The following is a 20,219-nucleotide window of genomic DNA, read 5'->3' on the forward strand; positions in this document are numbered from 1 at the left end:
TTATTAATATTATATAATGACTTACTGAATAATGTAATTAACTCTGTTGTTATTCCAGGTTACAGAATAAATCAATCTCCAAGCTTGATGCCAATACATGTCTATTGATTTTAAATTCTAAGTAGAAAAACAAGAACAACTCGCCTCCTTCTTTGAACCCTCCCCTCTTCTCCTAAACAATGTGTTGACATTTTGAAATATATATATATATTTATACACGTTTCGTTTCATGCAAGAAACTTCAACAGGAAGAAGATTCTTCCTTCTGATGAAGTTTCTTGTATGAAACTAAACGCGTTGAGGCCCTACTACTATTAACCACTATATTGATATATCACTGCTTATCCCATGGGCATTAGTGGACATTTCTTCATTGAACTTTTGTGCGGAGACTTTGGGGAACTTCTATGTATACCAGACTGGTACATGGAATGGGAGTGCTAGGTCTAAAGTAAAAGTAATGCACATGCTTACATATCTAACTAAGTGTTGGACCCTACCCTGTCCTGTTCAATAATTTTATTAATAACCTTTTAGATGTCCTTCTGGGCAGATGTATGGATCTGTATCAGTAATACGGCTCATGATATCCCTCCTCTAAAGATTATAATATGTTTTTTTGGTTCCTTTCTCAAAAATATTTTAAATAAGTCTCTCTACCAATATATTTTCATTCTAACTACTGGGCAGGGGCAGACCTAGACTTTTTTTTAGTGTGGGCGATTTTGCATAGCTACGCCCTCTTTCACTCTGGTTGGTCCTTGTTGGCACTGCAGCCCCTTCTCCCCGATGATCGGACCTCTCCACCGCAATTTAATGGGTTGCAGAATGCTGCTAGGGGGGTGATTGCCCTGATCGCCCAGCCCCTGTATTTGCCACTAGTTTGATATAAAATGAGGAGACTGAAAAATTAAATTGCCACATGTTGGCCAATTGTAGATTTGTCATCTTTTTTTTTGCAACTCTTTGTGATTTGAAATAAACACATTAATAAATTAATATTGGGTAATACAGGCAGACGGGTAAGAAGATCATGCTCGCAAGCTTACAAACTATGGGACAATGGCAGTTTGGCTGGATTAATACACAATATGTAGCACTTAACCTCATGTAATAGAGTGTGGGGGTCAGAGGGTTGTTGTCTTGTGTGAACTATGTAAGGTGGTAATAGGGTTACATAGTGAGATTAAGCGGGTGGTTGAGAAATATTATAAGCTTGTCTGAAAAGGTGGGTTGTCAGAGAACTGTTTTTGAAGGATTGAAGACCAGAGGGAAGTCTTATTGTGTGTGGTAGGGAATTCCACAAAGTGGGAGCAGCACGAAAAAGTAACTGGGAATGGAAGCATGTAATGAGAGTGAAAGAGAGACACAAATCTTGTACAGCATAGATATGTTTTTTTTTTTGTTTATCTTCATATACCAAGTGCTAGAAAGATTTTTGTTTTGTTTTATTGTTGTTTTTTTCTGACTGGTAATCATCATCATCATCACCATCATTTATTTATATAGCGCCACTGATTCGCAGCGCTGTACAGAGAACTCATTCACATCAGTCCCTGCCCCATTGGAGCTTACAGTCTATATTCCCTAACATACACACACAGACTGACAGATAGATAGAGAGAGAGAGATTAGGGTCAATTTTGATAGCAGCCAATTAACCAACCAGTATGTTTTTGGAGTGTGGGAGGAAACCGGAGCACCCGGAGGAAACCCACACAAACACGGGGAGAGCATACAAACTCCTCACAGATAAGGCCATGGTCGGGAATTGAACTCATGACCCCAGCGCTGTAAGACAGAAGTGCTAACCACTTAGCCACCGTGCTAATGTGGTAATGTCACATAACAGTGATTGAGTACTGACCACTGTAGCAGTTCTGCTTTTACACATGCTGGGCTTTTCCACTGCCACCATGGGAAACCACCTTTCAATGGATCCATGAGGATTGGAAAGAGGTAGGCACTGGCTAGCAGTAAACATAATTGGCAAGGTATTTTAATGTGCTCATAGTACTTCAGAGGACAATACAATGACTTCTCTATAATGAGGAAGGTGTGACTAATTTTTTTGTTTTGTAAATAAGTCATTCTTAGCCCGGTAGAACCTGCCCTGTTCTGAGGGAGTAGACATGTTTCCGAGATTTTCTTGAGCTGCATGAAGTGCTGCTTGCAAAGTACACGGAATTATGATTGTACTTATTAAATATGTATGTTCCTCCCAAGTCCAGTGTAATCTGTGGTGAGTGTCCCTAATTACGGCAACATATGACTAATAGTTGCATGAAACATGTATGACAAATATTATAGAGCAATAGTTTTTAAAGAAATTGTACTTGTGGCTCCAATGTGATCACAGCCAAGCTTCATTGGTCACATGCACATTTAAAGGCACAGTACATCCATTTCACCAGTAATTGGCATATTTGTCCATAAGCAGTACTTGTATGAGCAGCACCACTTGACTAGCATACAGCACCCTTTCACCAGCACACAGGGTCCTATTTATTAAACATGGAATAAAACATTTATTTCCATTATTTTTGCCTGGGCTTTCAGTTCTACTGCACATACCTGAGCCAGGTAGCTGAGTCATATGCCTGAGACTGGCCCGCTGAAGCCTTATTGCTCCCAGCCAGTATTGCCAGGTAGCTGTGTATCCCTCAGCTGCAGCAATATTTTAATGATAAATTGTGGTTATAACAGATTTTCTACTGTGGCAATAGAAATTCCCTCTTATCGCCACAGATTAATAAATAGGCTCCACAGTACCATTCAACAGCGTACAGCTTACTTTGACATACACCCAGAGACACGGAATCTACTAAACTTGCCTTGGTCTTTTCATCTACGCAGTTCAGTCAATTGGGAATTATTATTGTTACCGTAGACTTGTAAGGCGCCACAGTGCTCCGCAGCGCCGTACAGTAGGGAAAACAGGACACACATAAAACAAGGACATACAAGGCAAACAAAATAAATGTAGACATAAAAATAAAGGGTATGGATGACCTTGCTCATTAGATAGCTTACACTTTAAATGGAAGTTGAAACAAGAAGAGTGAGTGTGGCTTAGAGTGGAAATTGGGACAGCTGGGAGGGTGCATAAGTGTGAAGAGTATCATCAGGGATAAGGTACGTTTTAAAAAAGATGGGTTTTAGAGAATGTCTAAAGATTTGAAGGCTGTGGGAAAGCCTGATTGGACGTGGCAGAGAATTCCATAAGTGGGGAGCAGTACGGGAGAAGTTTTGTACGCGTGAGATGTGGTTACCAGAGACGAGACAAGGCGCAGGTCATAGACAGATGTGAGGGGGGAGGAAGAGTGTTTCGATATGAGATTTGAGATGTATGAAGGGGTGATGTTGTTGAGATAAGGGTGAGTAATTTGAATTGGATTTTGGAGGACACAGGGAGCCAGTGTAGGGATTTGCAGAGTGGTGCAGCAGATGTGGAGCGGTGAGAGAGGAAGATCAGTCTTGCAGTAGCATTTAGGATGGATTGAAGTTCAGATATATGGGTGTCGGTGAATGCAAGATAACAGGAGGTTGCAGTAGCCAAGACGGGAGATGGTGAGAGAATGGATAAGCGGTTTGGTAGCATGTTTAGTAAGTAAAGGTCGTATTCTGGCAATGTTTTTAAGGTGGAGTCGACAGGACTGGGAGAGAGTCTGGATGTGAGGAATAAAGCAGATGGTGGAGTCAAGTGTGACACCAAGGCAGCGGCTATGGGAGACAGAGGAAATTCTGGTGTTATTGACAGTGAGGGAAATTTGAGGGCAGGTGGGAAGATAATAAGCTCTGTTTTGGATTTGTTGAGTTTAGGTAGCATTGGAACATCCATGTGGAGATAGCTGAAAGACAATTGGTTACACAAGACAGTACAGAAGGGGAGAGGTCAGGGGAAGAAATATAGATTTCTGTGTCATCAGTGTAGAGGTGGTACTGGAGGCTGAATGAGCGAATTTGTGCACCAGAGGTGTACAAAGAAAAAAGTAAAGGGCCAAAAACAGAGCTTTGTGGGACCCCAACGGATAGTGGGAGTGGAGGGGAGGATGTGTCAGAGGTAGAAACACTAAAGACTGGCTTGATAGGTAGTAAGTGAACCAGGAAAGAACAGTGTCACAAAGGCCAATTGAGTGAAGGGTGTGTAGGAGAAGAGGAATGCAGGCTGACTCTCCACTCTTGATCACACCAGTTAGTTGGCATTCACTAAATGCTGATTGGCTGTAGAATTTAGGAAGAAGCATCCAGCATTCTTACCAATCACACTCTAGCTACTGTCCCATCTGCACCTTTTCCTCAGTGCATTCACCTGAAATTTTTGGTAGCTGCATCAAATATGCCTGGTGGTCCCATAGGACCACCTAAGAGACACTGAAGAACTGCTCTTGTAGATGAAATGTTTGTGGAACTTCACTTCCCCTTCTGACAGTCCCCTTTTACTTAAACATTAAATCTGGTAAGATGTTGGGGATCCATCTGGGAGACGCTGTGCATATCCTATATGCTGTAGATACAAACATTCAACATCTATACACTGTCTACTAGTGATCATTTTACCCAAACAACTTTATCAAAGCACAATCTCCTTACTGTTGATGTTTTATTAGTAGTTTTACCATTATTTCCATTTCAAACAATGTGAAGAAGAAATGGGTCGTGTTTTACTTATGTGGCTTGACATGCATGACAATTTTAAATTTACATTACCTTTTTTTGATGCATGGACAATCATGCTCAATCAGCCTTACATCAAAATTACGGATTAATGACACTTCAGGGTCTCTGTAAAATGTCATCCTTTTTGTGTTCTGAAAAGCTCTATGCCTCCAAGTATTCCTATATACCTGCCCTTTTGGTTATTTAAATTTCAAGCTTTGACATCTGACATTACATTCTTGTTTATTTGCAGATGTAAAGCTATTCCTATTAAACACCCTTATCCATATCCACCTATTTAACAAATAAAATATGTTTGTTTGTTATGTTAGATGACAAAATGTATCACATTCTATGTTGCAAGATTGTAACTGCAATATTAAAGCAGAAACTGCACATTCACTGTCAAAAATGACCCCTCTTGTGTTTAGGAAAACATTGTTTATCCGATGAAAGAAACTAGACAGAACTATACCTGCCCTGAACTGGCTTAGTAGTAAATCTGCCTATGTTAAACCATCTCATGATTATGGAAGATTAGATGTGGTCAAATAATTATGTCTTTAATTGTTTAATATGGTTGAGCCCATGAAAGGCGTTCAACAAGTTTGTTCCTTGTTAGTAATTATACTGTAATTCCCTATTAACAATGTGATTGCTCATTCTATAGTATGACTTCACCTATAAAAGGAATGACCAGCAATTGTACACTAGGGATATACTGCAAAAGCAATGCTTTTACTATGCAATGTTCCCCCTGAGCAGAGCACTCCGGAAAATAGAGATTTAAAAGGTTAATTTAATGAGGACTCTGCCCTGAAGGGTGCCGTTCACAATCTACAGATTTTTTTCTAGTAAGTTAAATTTTAACACTGTAATTTCCTTATTGTTCTGCTTAAAGGGAACAATGTTAGTATTTATCCATGGTTGGATTATCAAATATGCTCCTTTTTATGTTTCCAGTTGACAACTGACAATTGTAAGTGCTCTGAGGCAGGAAATAAGTAGACTGAGGGCCAGTTCACTAAGGGGAGATGTAATGAATGAAAAATTGTTATACTAGCAACTAGCCAATATAGGGTTTAATGTTGTAGGAATAATAGCATATTTATTGGATCAAATTATGCAGTTATTGGTAAAGGCTTATTTCATTGTGGTACTTTAAATAATATAATTGAAAAACATTTATATTAAACAAATACCTTAATTATGAAGTCCTCCTACCCCCAGCTCAGGAGGGACCTCACACAATGCAGGCACCTTACCACTATCTTATAACCTACCTGCAGCAGCTCAGTCTCTGTGGGGACAGTTACTGAAGTGTTAAGCAGTGAATGGTGCCAGACACTTTAGGACATTTTAAATGATTTTTGGGTGTGATGTAAGTTTAGGACTGGGCCCCCTCATAGCCTTGTGGTGCTTGTACTGGTTTAAAGTCCTCTGGGGTGCCCAGAGAGAACACTGGGGGTAAATGTATCAAGCTGAGAGTTTTCTGGCGGGTTTGAAAAGTGGAGATGTTGCCTATAGCAACCAATCAAATTCTAGCTGTCATTTTGTAGAATGTACTAAATAAATGATAGCTAGAACCTGATTGGTTTTTCAAACACACCGGAAAACTCTCAGCTTGATCCATTTACCCCTGGATGTCTCTTTCAGCTCTTTACAATAGTAGAGTATACTGTAAGTATCAAAGTCAGTACTATCTAACCCTATCTATGCTAGCAGTCCCCTTCAGAATGTATAACAATGTGTCAGCTCACAAAACAGGGATTCTTTTCTCTACAAGTCTTCCTCCTACAACTCTTCCGAAAATCCACAGCACACACTTTTATAACTTTACATAAAGACCAAGCTACTGCCAACCCTTAGGATTCCCAAAAGTCCTAGCACTGTCTGCTTTTTAGCTCTGGTAACATTCTGTGGTCTGAATGTAACCCAATGTGTGCAGGAAATACACTCCCAGTAAAGATATCATTCCATGTCAGATAGATCTTTCATTACAAAACAGTCATTGTACCATTTTTATTATGAATTGGCAATGTTATATATGTGACAATATATAATGATTTTATCTTAACTGATATATTGTGACAAATCCAGTTATATAAACGAGGATCGCCACTCACAGAAGTATTTTACTAGTGTGATCTGGCTCATTCATGCGCACATCTGCAAAGACTGGCTCAGTGAAGCGATAAGTTGGCCCTTATAGTTCTTTGCCAGTATCGCTGAGGCAGCTGAGTATCACTGAAATATCTCTTAACAGGCTTGGCCAGTCCTGTGGCTCTACAAGTGTTGATAGATAGTTGGTAGGGCATGCTGGGACTTGTAGTTTCAAAACACCTGGAGAGCCACAGGTTGGCCAGGCCTGGAAGACATTTTTTTGTTAAAATGCATTGATAAGTGATTTTTTTTTTTTATCGTTCAGATTAGCACCAGTAAAAAAAGAGCCTTTTATTCACTCTACCTATGGTTTTGTAATGTAGGTCCGTCCCATCCTCCTCACTCTAGGGCTCTGTGGGATCTGCTCTCTGTTCTGTCTGCCCTTCTGCCTGGTGCTTACTGTATTTTTTCTTTTCCTTCCTGTATCAATTTATTCGCTAATCTGTCCCATCTGTTTACTCAAATTTCTTATTGTTGTATCATCTCAAATGTCTCAGTATTTTCCTTGTCTGATTACTCTCCAGTTATTCGAGTCTCTGCTCACTGTCCTCTCACATATATTAGGTTTCTCTGCATTTTTTCCCATATGGTTACTCACTGCATAGCTACATTTGCAAGTTATTTGAAAGCAAGACCATGATTTAGATGTTACATTGCTCCATCATATAAACAACAAAAAAACACAAAAACTTACACTAAACATAAGAAAATTTTTCATTGTTTCGGTATATAATCTTCTATAATATATGGAATATAGAATTTTCCAACTTGTCAATAGCAACTTTGCTTTACTCTACATTGTGAAGTACTTACTGTATTTACCTGTTTATCAAGTAAAATGAGAAGGGAAAAAGTGTGGCAAATTAGTATTTTTCGAGAACTTCACAAGTGCCTCTTGTTCCCACAAGGGGGCTAAATGTTATGTTTGCAGACCAGCAGTAGATCTCACTTTCAATGTTCATACAACACAGTAAGGCTTACATGTCATGCTGGTGAGAAGACATCACCATTCAGTCATGAACAAACCTGGTACAAGTAAAGTGTAAATGTTTTGTGTTCTCTCTGTGACATCTGAGCTAAGGGAGAGAACCAAAGATGGGAATTACTCCTGCCAGGAAGACCAACATGTGATCCCAGTGGTTGACCCAAGAGGCTCATGGGCCATCTGTTGCCCTACCAACTAGATTCATTCACCTGACTTTTTAGCACTGTTAAGACCTGGCTTGCGTGGCTTGTGGGTGTGAAAGGATTAATCAAAACCATCTGGTCTGTCTAAAAGTGACTAAAATCCCTTATAATTATATCTCACATTTACAGCTAAACCTAATGCTCTGCCACCACTAAGATTTAGTTCAAGAGCAGACGCTCTTAGGAAGTCTACATTTACTCTGTAGAGTCTGTTCCCAAGCTGGAATCATAACCTAATTTAATCAGACATTCTAGAAATACCAAAACCAATTCCCTGCCTTAAGTGTAGCATTATAAAGACCAGTCCCATCTAACACATGAATTCTTTAAGAACACAAAGACAGAACATTATTAAATGGAGTTTATTGTGCCTAAGAGTCACAAGTTGAAATATAGAAAGTGCAAATGCAACCAGTTTTATTGAAATAAAATTGGAATACAACTCAAAACATCCATAACACACTCAAATAGTTCTGCCACCTGGGGAAGGCTTGAAGGCATGCATAATTCTTAAGTGAAAAGTCCCAAGAATTGGAAATTTCTAATATTGTTTCTTTACTTTTAAACATTCTCTTCTTTGCCCAAGCCTAACTCCTTTGTGACCTCAGGTTTGCTATACTTTTAAACATTCTCTTCTTTGCCCAAGCCTAACTCCTTTGTGACCTCAGATTTGCTAAACTGTTTTAGTGATCTTTTGTTGAGTTATATAAATAGTATAATGCATTTGGAGTGATCACATCTATTGTCCTTTGTAGTCAAATCATCTGTGGGATGCGCAATAAGTCATTGTTGACATGGTGATCTTTTCTTTGTGGGAGTGACACCAGGCATCTCTAAATGGCAGACTTAAAAGGTCACTTGTATTAATGAGGTAATTTTGGATGCATAGTATTCCACAAGCCAAGAGATATAGTATTGCATAGTATTCCACAAGCCGAGAAATATGGCCCTGAATATGCTGATTTAAAAAATGCAGTATTGCCTTTGACCAACAAGTATCGCAGAGCCTTTGAAAGTATTTTTTTATAGTGTGCAAATCTGATATGGTATTTAGAATGTCTATGCTGTCTTAAGGGGGAAGGGACATGGATTCTGTCCAATCAGGTGTTGCTTTCTTACCTATCATCTTCTAATTCTAGCAGCTCAATCACAGTTAGAGTGCTCACATTGAGTGCTTAGCACCTTCAGAGGGTGGGGGAGAGGTGGTTTATTCAGGAAAGAAAGCAAGAATAGAGAGTAATTGTGTAATGTAAAAAACTGAATTGCTCAAATAAACCTCTAGAACCAGGCTATTGGCCCCTTCCCCTTACAGCTGAATTTGCTTGGTTGCCCCCAGGTTTTGCACATCTACTAGTAGAGACTACTTCCTGGAAGAAGAACATGGACACAGGACAGTATTTGAAATAAAATAAGTTCAGGTGTAGGGAGGGAAAACCAGGGCCAGAGAGGGGTCAGGAAAGGGATTTAATGATCAGGATCAGGATCCAAGAAAAGGTCAGGGCAGGTGGCTAAAAATAGTATGGTCAGGGTCCTAGCAAAACTCAGGGCATTTGGCCAACAAACGAATGGTCAGAGTCCAAGCAGTGTCTAAGCAGAGGTCAGGACAACCAGAAGGCAGGATTATCCTGAAAAAGGACACTTCATTTTATTCTTGCGTTTAAAGTATGTTCACATCATTTTCAAAACTCACTAGTATATGCTATAAAGGAAGCCTCTCAAAGCTTCCCTGCACTGTTCAGTATGCTAAATGAGCTATTCCCATAGAACTGAACAGTATTAACGCGTATTTCATGCATCTGAATGCTCAAAATACTTGTCAGAAATTAGTAGTCCATTTCACTTAAAATATTTTTTTTAGACTATTACGTATATTGAACACCCCAAAAAAAGACAAGTGTGTACATGGGCTAAAAAAAGAAAGCTGAAAAATACATATTGCTAAGAAAAAGTTTTCATCAAACAATGTCTTCACTTGACACCATCAATGCTCCTGAGTATTTGTGCTGTATAGCTGTGGTTGGAGAGGCTGTAATACTTTCAAGGCTCTCTTGCAAGCTTACAGCAGTGGTCTAAGTATAATAACATCCCCATCAGCAGTAATTCTTCTAATTTCATGTGAAGTCCATCTGGATTCCCACTCTTGGGGCAGTCTTCGGTTTCCAGATGTAAAAGGTAGTGCCTGGCTTTTGTTGGTGTAGTATTTCAGGAATGAAAATTTGACATCTGGAGCCGCTGTTTTGTATAAAATGAGGAATTGTGTAGTGCTGTCTGTACAGTTTTCAGGTTTCCTTATAAGGCTGAAACATCTACTGGTTACATGTGAAGCACTCACATTGTATGTTAGTGTATGAGCTTAGCCTCTATTAAATAATGCTCTAGAATGTGTTGGTGTAATATAAATAAATGATAATCATACATCTGGCTCTGTGAAGGTGGCATCTTAGTGTAAAATCATTAAATCATACAGTGCACTACAGTGTTTAATGCATGCAGCAAGTAGTTAAGGGGACAGTATAATAAAATGGTGATTATCTTGATAACTATGTATGTTTTATGTATGTGTTATATAAAACAAGGATGACTCCGCTGCTTGAGAAAAGATTTCTCCAGAATGAATTTATTGGTAAATCCAAACAAGTTTTCTGCATTGTTCACCCATATACAAATGTCATTTGTGTGTTGCTGACTATCTTAAAAATCTGCTTTGTTATTAAATCAGTGAATGTCTTTTTCAATTTACTAAGTGTTGGCTTAAAGGACAGTCAATTCTCCATTTCTCTTCTCACCCTACCTATTTCCATATAACCTTGTTGTACAGGGTTTCAGTGAGATTTTGATTTCCAACACTAGTCCTTTAAGTGTGTCAAAAACGGTTTAATGACTTTAAGCAATTTCATACCGTGATCAAATTATATAGACGACACAAAATTAGAGAGAAGTTATTTGTAGCAAAGTAGACTGTTTTAAATGAATGCAGGACACAAACCTGAAGATTTCAAAGGCAATCATAACATGCATTGAGATTCAGACTTCATCTGATAGAACGGATAGTCACACTTATTATTTCATCTGTAAGTTTACTGGCAATTTGGAAGTGTTAGAAGACACCTGTAGCTTACTAGATGATTACATGGCCTGATGCCTGAGCAACCGGATCTGTACAATGGGGCCATCTACGTGATTGGCCGGCCTAAAGAAGAGTCTGCAATACCGTTACTGTTAAATCATGGAAAGTCTAATATAATTAAAACATTGTGTTACAGAGAATACATCTCAGTTACTGAAGGTGGTACTAGAAATTATTTTTAGTATCTGAAATACATTATATCTATGCAACCATATTACTTCTAGATTCTAATTACCGTGCATCTTTTGATTAGTATCTGAGGCAGTGTTCTAAACAAGACAAACTAGTTGAAGTTGTCTTATCTATTGGAAGCATCTCTTGCCTGAGGCAGATGGAAAAACACTTGAGATTTCAAGTGTTTGATCCCATTTGAATCAAGTACCGTAACTACCTCACTTTAAGGTTTGCTGATTGATAGACAGTAAAGACAAGACTGGACACAATATGTACAGAAAGGAGATATTTGTATAATTTTCCTATCATTCAAAATAGTTCAGCAGCTGCATAGAAAATTTCCTTTCTGGAGGGTATCTCATTTCCAATTTTATGTTATATGGGAGGTGATCAGGTTTTGAGAGTGCTCAATCGCACAGCTGACGGCAGTTCAGAATCCTTGCTGGCTGTGGCTGGCTGGGTTGGGGGGCAGGAGGGCACTTGCCCCCCCCCCCCCCCCCCGGTCTGGTCCCATTGTGGGCTGCCTACTTTTTTCTCTCTTTAAAGTGTTCCTCATAGGCTACTGAGCCGTGTCCCTTGGGCTAAAATGTGCCAGCCAGTCCCTGCCTGCTGCTAAGGGAAAATGGTGATTCCTCAGCAGGACTTATCAGTGGTTCGATGGACAGTTTGTTAAAGTGGTGGATTAATTGAAAGGGTCCTTTAATGGCCCACTAAACCATGAAATTAAAATTTTCAAATAGCCATGAAGATAAAATATATTCTTCAGTACTAACCTGCAGCACGGTTGAATGTTTAGGACAGTGTTCTCATGGGTACAGGGCTAAAATCAGAGAATACTGCTTTAAAGATACTATTACATCACCGTGCCTGCTCTCTGAATTCTCCAATGTATGCTGTGGAGATCATTTATGACATGCACAGGATGTGCCCTGCAAAGCAAAGAACACCATTAAACGTGTTCTCTCTGTCTCTTTATTACATTTCAATAATATCACTTTAGGAAAAAAAATGAATGTTTGAACTGCCCTTCCAAACAACTCCATATACTGCAAGCCCACGATTCGCAGCATCCAGAGCAGGGGGAAGAGGGTGCAAGATGACGCAAGTCGCATCATTAAGCCCCAACTCTGCCTGGGATCCAGGAGGGTGACCGCTCTTCTGGGAGTCCGAGAGGATTCCGCAAAATTCAGGAGTCTCTCTGACATTCTTAGAGAGTAAGCAAATATGATTTTGTATATTGTAAATGAGGTCCCATGCATATATGCAGAACAAGTCTACAAAGATGTCAGTCACTCTCTATCTTAGGCAAACAAGTCTGGCTAAAGAGGAGTGAAAGAAAGCACTGTAGACTTATTAAGCAAAGTGTAAACATTCCAGTTACTTGATGTGCATGCACAGTAATACATAGCCTTTGAAAAAAATTATTAGTATGTTAAAGTACCAAATGGACATACACCAATCATCTGGGCAAGCTGGTGTCACTAGGCAATCTAAAAGATGTGGGTAAAAGAAGCAGTGTGTTTACCACTGGGCTAGCTGCTCTGTGTTTTTTCGGCGGGAGGAGGGGCCACATTACGAAAAATGTTTCCTAGTTGGTAGTGTAGCTTTAAACCCTCTGAGTACATTACAATACAGTAACAATATTTGTTTACAATGAGGAAAACAGTCCATTGATCATAGCTTTTATTTATTTATTACAATTTTGACAAGTGCTTAAAGCTGGCCACACACATAGGCCAAGTGTGCAATTTGACCAGACCAGATGAGGGCCTGCTACAGTGGTTAACAGATTAGAGCGCACACAGTCTGACAGCACTCATCTGCTGATTAGACTTTCACACATACCCAAAAATGATCAGATTGTGTTTGTTGGGATCTCGAGCATATCGATCATTTTCAGGGCTACACACAAGATAATACTGGGCAAACTTCCATTCATTATTCACATAAACACTATCAATGCGGGCTACATATGCCGGAACATTGCACCACACATGCTGTGACTTTACCTACAAAACAGGCATCATGTTGGATAGTGATCCCCTAAATCCAATCCATACACAACAGGTATTGGCATGTGTGTACAGTCCTCTTCTGACCGCTTTCAACAGCCTCAACGTAGTGGGACGGATGTCCAATTTGGCCAGTCACATGTATTGCTCAAGTGATGTTGTCTCTCGTCGCTTGACCAAATGTGGCCAGCTTTAATTTGAAAACCATTGTTCCATACCTTTTTTTTGATGAATAAAACAAAGGTTGTTCTAAAATATATGATTTATTCAAAACTTGATGACATTTTCTTTGACATTTAGTCATTAGGTATACTCTTCGGTTAGTGTTTGTCACAAATATTTCATTTTCAGGATTACCAGGCAAGCAGTATAACAGTTCCCAGACAAGGAAATCAAATCAAATATGAGAGCAATTAGGTTCTCTTTTTTTAACTAAACATTTGCAGAGAAATAAAGTGGAAGTAAACCCACACAAATGTTACATTCCCCCCTTTGAATAAATAGAAATGAAACTATACTCTTGAGAGCTATGCAGATTGGGTCCTATCTTTGTGCGAGTATAATAGTTACATTCAGATCAGCAGTCGCAGTGGGAATTTAGAAGTGTCGGTATGGAAAGTCAAAGTGAATGGCCGGGGCTTTAGGGATAGTGTGAAATTAATTTTATATGATTTTTAAGACCATGTAGTAAAATATAAAGCATATTAAATTATGAAAGGTTATCCTTAATTTTTTATGTACCATTCTTAATAAATTGCTAATGTTTTTTAAAATATGAAATACAGTCAAAGTTTAACCTCAAAATAGTAAAAGTTTATGACTCTGTGAGTCCAAGTCAGTAGTTCTTATCTGTCTCTAGATGTCCATGTGACAATTTGGGAGCAAAGGTGCCAGTAGTAAATGTGGTATGTGTGTCAATATATAGTAAATTAAATATATGGACTACATAATAGCCACTTACTTTTAAGTCAGTAGCTCCTGTTGTGTCTTCACTGGTGTCTTGTCCGCGAAGGGAGGTACTCGCTGGATGGTGGAGGAGTAGACCCTTCCTATTTCCTGTTTTTTTCTGGTGTGCTGTGTACAGTTTATCTATTGTCTGCAGATCATAAGGCATTTTCTCCAATGCTTCCCCCAGAAGACCCGATCACTGAGCCAATCACTTACTTGCTGCTCAGGCAGTGGTGACTGTTATTGTTGTGCTCACATGTTTTGCAAGCAAAACACCTGCTTCCAGAGCATAAGAGAAGCTTTAGATGGAAAGATGAGAAAAGTACTGGTATACCATACTGGCACATATCTTTAAGCACTGATTCAGATAACTGACCCAGTCTGACTCCTGGCTACAGGTAATGGTATGGGTCCCTGTTGCCATTTGGGGAGTCAGGACTTGCAGGTAATCAAAAGTAGACAACCCATTTTAGAAGGGTACAATGCCAAAACATATGTAAGGCTACTTGCATTAGTAGTTCACAATATGGCTGAAATTGATGGACGTGTTTTCTACACCATAGTAATAATCCAAATAAAGTCAGTTGAAAGACCCAGTGCTCAATTTAAGGTATATTGCACTTGTAGTAATGTAAACCCGTTACACGTTTACCTTTTTAAAATAAGAATATAAATCTGCTGCCGGTGTTAATCATCCTTTCTTCAATGAAAACTGTATAGTAAGGGCTCATGGATACTCGTATTATATAGTGGCTGTATAAATTGTCTTCTCACTTGAGATGAATGTCTCTAATATGCAAAGTATGTGGTATCAGCAAATGGCAGTGTTGACATCTCATTTTAACTATTTATGACTTAGTGCCGTACAATCATAAATCGGTTCAGAGAAAATAATTGCCTGTGAAATAAGTGGAATCTTTTCATTGCCAGATGGGGCCAGCAACATATTGCTCTGAACTGTAACTAACTCCATTCAACATCCCTATCACTGTATTCTTTCATCTCACCTTCAGGGCCCTATTGCTTTCTGGTTCCAGTTCATCTGCAACTTCCAGCAAACATGATATCTGATTTACTTAACACTGGTGCTGAACTGAGAATACAAGATCAGGGGGTTTCAACTTCTATTCTACTAAAAATAAAATAATGTCTGACTTGCTTCCCATTGGATCTTGACAGGGTAATGTTTGCCATGTAGTAAAACAACATTGTATTTAGCAGTTAGGATATCTGAGTTCGACTTAACCTACATACTTGCTTCTGGATAGTATGTGGGCTTGTGAGTACCGCCGCAAGCGGACTACCACACAGCACTTACCATTGGTTAACAGGCATGCATGATAACTAGGGGCCCGATTCATTAAGGATCTTAACTTAAGAAACTTCTTATTTAAGTCTCCTGGACAAAACCATGTTACAATGGAAGGGGTGTAAATGAGTGTTCTGTTTTGCACATAAGTTAAATACTGACTGTTTTTTCATGTAGCACACAAATACTTGATAACTTATTTGTACACTGAAATTTAAAGTTGATATTTGTGTGCTACATGAAAAAACAGGCAGTATTTAACTTATGTGCAAAACAGAATACTAATTTGCACCCCTTGCATTGTAACATGGTTTTGTCCAGAAGACTGAAACAAGAAGTTTCTCAAGTTAAGATCCTTAATGAATCAGACCCAAGGTGAACAATTGGATCATGATTGGAGGCATGTCGGGCCAGTAATGTGACACTGAAGCATGTGTGGCCAGCATAAAATAAAAATACTTCTTTTGTTTATTGTCTACATAGAATTTATTTTCCAAAGCTGTCCGCCAATGGAAGTAATTTCCAAGGACACTTAGCTGCTGAATAGGTTAGGTCCATCTAATCTCATCTTGTGTCAAACTGTCAACATGGCCATTAAGGCATTACAATTCTCATTATGATATGTTTAATGATGTTGCTTAACGTGTGTTTGCAATACACTGCTTCACTAAGTATTAATTTATACACCCCAGCGAATAAGAAACGATTCTAAGAATATCATCCAATATAGTGAATAATAGGAATTGTACTAAGCATTTGTTCAGTGGTGGAAAACAAGGGCATTTGAAGTGGACATTAAAAATATACTATATAATATTAATAAAAATAATTAATAATACATTAATATGAGATGGATATAAAAATAAAATATCCTCAAAAAATACACATGCATTCTTTAAATAATTGGAAATTATGAAGATAAACTTATCAGTTTTATTTCAGTTCTAGCCTTGAATTAATGTGCAAAGTGTTTGAAAGACGTAGCTTCAGATTACATTCATTGTACGGTGTGCCTGAGTTCTGTAGTCTACCTCATTTTGACTGGGCGGTCTTAAAATTAAATGACTCCATGTATACATTCGCCAAGTCTCCAGGTAAACATTGTGCTTCAGCTATTTACAACTTACACTTGGCTGTCAAATGAGCATCTTTTTTTTTTCTGTGGCCCTGGATTTGGAACACTCTGGTGCTTTATTTAGATGTGCACAGGCTCAAACTGCCTGTTCAGTTTGTTAGCAATTGTTTTGATCTGTAGCCATGACTCGAGCTACCCATTGCAGCATAAATAAATACATTTAAACATCCTCAGCAGTTTTCTCTCTGCCAGAAATGAAATACAGTAAATTCTGCTTTTGAGAACTCCTCTTATAGGGATGTTCCAATAATAAGTTGTTTTTAAATTTCAGAGCCGGATTTAGGCATGCTTCTCTAGCGAAGAATAACATGTGTTAGAGACACATTTCTTACTTAAGTCTCCTTGACAAAAACATATTAAAATGAAAGGAGTGAAAATTAGTTTTCTATTTTGCACATAAGTTAAATACTGGCTGTTTTTTCATGTAGCACACAAAGGGGCATATTCAATTAGGTTTCCGGCATTACCGCGGAACCTGCGCAGTAATATGGTACCGCAATAACACAGATTTTCCTATGCAACCCTATGGGGTGCGCACAAAAATCCACGTTATTGCGGTACTGTGAATTGACTTCGCGGACTGGAAACCTAATTGAATATGCCCCAAATACTTGATAGCTTATTTGTACACTGAAATTTAAAGTTGATATTTGTGTGCTACATGAAAAAACAGACAGAATTTAACTTAGAAATAGAAAACTAGTTTTCACCCGTTTCATTTTAACATGGTCTTGTCCAGGAGACTTAAGTAAGAAATTTCTTGCCTAAGTTCCTTAATGAATCAGGCCTACTGTCACTAACACCACTAGATGTGTAGTATCATTGGTTGGTTCTTGCTCGATCTTATTGATAATAGGCCTGCTCTATTTCTCACTATGGAGCATATTTATTAATTAACAGGGTTTTGCCTTGTTAATTATCATCTGTCATCACAATAGGCTTCAATGGCTAACACCATGTCACACGCCGGGCGATCGGGCTGCACACTCGATCCCTGGCGCACTTACCTAGTACCGCCGACTGCTCGCTTAGTTTTTGGCTGCCGCCATCTTCATTTTGGGTCTGCATTCTGTTCGTTTCCTCGGCTCCATTCTCATTGGGTTTTGGCTCCAAAGTTTAAAAGGCACTTTCCTCTAATGGTTGGTGCCTGTTCTTTTAGTTACCTCATAGGTGCTCAGTGGCGCACGCAGGGGGGGTTTCTGAGTCTCTAGAAACCCCCCCCTGCGCTAACTAAGCGGCCACTGTCCTATACAGCAGCCGTGGCGCTGTCAAAGAAGCGTCCGCGGCGCCGCAGACGCTTCTTAGACAGTGCCGCGGCTGCTGTATAGGACAGCGCTGGCGAAACGGAGCTGCTGCGCATGCGCTCTCTCTCGGGTTGGTTTGTTGTTTTTTTTGGGGTCGGCGGGGAGAAACCCCCCCTCCCCCGACAATCCTCCGTGCGCCCCTGGTGCTAGACGTGGCTCCTCTTCTCCTGCTGACTACAGAACTGACATTCCACAGTGTACTTGCCGCCATCCCAGTGGTAACCTGTTGTCCACAGAGCTGGCACTCTACTGTTGTATTTCACCGTCTCTTCAGTGGTAACCTGCTGATTACAGAACTGACACTCCACAGTGTACTTTCCGCCATCCCAATGGTAACCTGTTGTCCGCAGAGCTGGCACTCTACTGTGTATTTCACCGCCATTCCAGTGGTAGCCTGCTGATTACAGAACTGACATTCCACAGTGTACTTGCCGACATCCCAGTGGTAACCTGTTGTCCGCAGAGCTGACACTCCACTGTGTACTTCACCGACTTTTCAGTGATAGCCTATCTACTGCAGAACTAACACTTCCTAGTGTACTAGCTACCATCTATCCAGTGGTACCTGCTGATTGCCACTACTTTTCTCCTCGTGTTGTCTGCCATTGCTGACCATCTTTGCATGTTCTCTTAAGGGGTTTTGCCTTGTACTGCTAGTAGGGGCCACGACATGCGGGATAGACACAGCAAAGGCCAAACCGATTTGCGGCGGTTCCTGGTGAATACCGTCTCCCCGTTAGACTCCGCGCTTTACTTGAGTAGTGCAAATCTGGGCAAACCGAAGAATTCATTTCCCGAACCGTGACACTACATCAGTGGAGACCTTTGTTAATCACGCAAAATAGCAGTCCCCATAGAAACCTGGTTTTGCGTCCGAAGATAGTGCGACCAATCCTATTTTAATAGATAACAGTGTTACCTAATATGGCGGCTGACATTTTGGGGGGATTTTCAGCTGTTAGGGGCCTATTTAAGAAGCCCCTATGTCCTTTGTTTATGTATAGGTACACAGCAGATCTGAAACTCGATTGCTGCATCAGGCATAATTTAAAGTGTTAAATAGAAGTTTTAGTATCTTATTCATATTTCTCTTCTACAAGCTATTTTAGAATTTTGTTATGTGGGTTATAGAGAAGTGCAGTTCTTTTCAACCAAATATCGGTTTTGTGTAATTTACATAGGCTGCATTTTTTAGCATTATGAAAACTCTGAATAAATTGGGTCCTGACAGAAAGACTTGAGGTAGGCATTCTTAACATTTCATTGACAGGGGCCTGAAAGATAATCCATTTATGTGAAACTGCACAATGAAGTATGAGAGAGGCCATTAAGCCGAAGGAGTTTAAAAGCATGTGTTGTGAGCTGAATATGTTACTTACCAACAAGGGGTTAAGCCTAGGACGGAATCAGCCAATTGGAACAAGGTGGGAGTGGTTGTGGAAAGAATATATCCAGCAGCAGAAGAGGGAGAGCTTCCTGTTTCCTGGATCCGGATACCCACCCACCCGTCCTGTATTAAGTATATCAGGTTTACTTCTTGTCACGAGGAACGAAGTTTAGCGGTGGGAGAGCATGGCAGTCAGATGGTTGTTAAACATACGGTACGTAAGTGTGGGCAATGTAGCCTTGGTTCCCTCGTCGTTATCAGACTCGTTGATGCTCTAGTAAGGAGTATCAGGTTTTGCCTTGAAAGGGTTTGACCAGTTTTGAGTCCAGAGGGTATTGAGTTAATTTATAGTCGATAGTACCGGCCAATAGATAAGGTTTTAAACCAGGTTGGTGGAAAAGAGACAATCTTCCACAATATTGGTTTATGTTGGTTTAGCTGGCTGCCCTGCTCTTCGCCACCTATATAAAAAAGGTCCAAATTGTTGATAGAAATTTTGATAGATTTTGATAGAAATAAAATAATAAAAGAAAATAAAAATAAATAAAATAGTTTATAGAAAATAAAATAAAAATAAAATAAAAATAAAAATAAAAATTAATAACAAAAATAAAAGGACCTTTTTATTTCCAAACTTAAGTCGGTGTCCGTGTCTTTATTTCATGGTTTCTAAGTATGGTGTAAGGTTAACACAAAGGTGGTTTTACATATGGGGGGGGAATCAACACTATGCATTTTACAATTCTGCATTTTAAAAATCAGGAAGTACTTGTTCACACGCCCAATCTGCCTTGGCAGTGACTCTCCGCAGCC

General features: G+C 39.5%; 1 protein-coding gene across 2 annotated transcripts in view; it reads left to right on the forward strand.

The window, feature by feature from the left end:
- The window catches only part of MARCHF3 (membrane associated ring-CH-type finger 3), a 169,154-nt gene that overhangs the window by 55,312 nt on the left and 93,623 nt on the right, over window positions 1-20,219 (forward strand). The window lies entirely within an intron of this gene.

Source organism: Mixophyes fleayi, chromosome 1, assembly GCF_038048845.1.
Source record: "Mixophyes fleayi isolate aMixFle1 chromosome 1, aMixFle1.hap1, whole genome shotgun sequence".
In the NCBI taxonomy this organism is placed as follows: Eukaryota; Metazoa; Chordata; class Amphibia; order Anura; family Limnodynastidae; genus Mixophyes; species Mixophyes fleayi.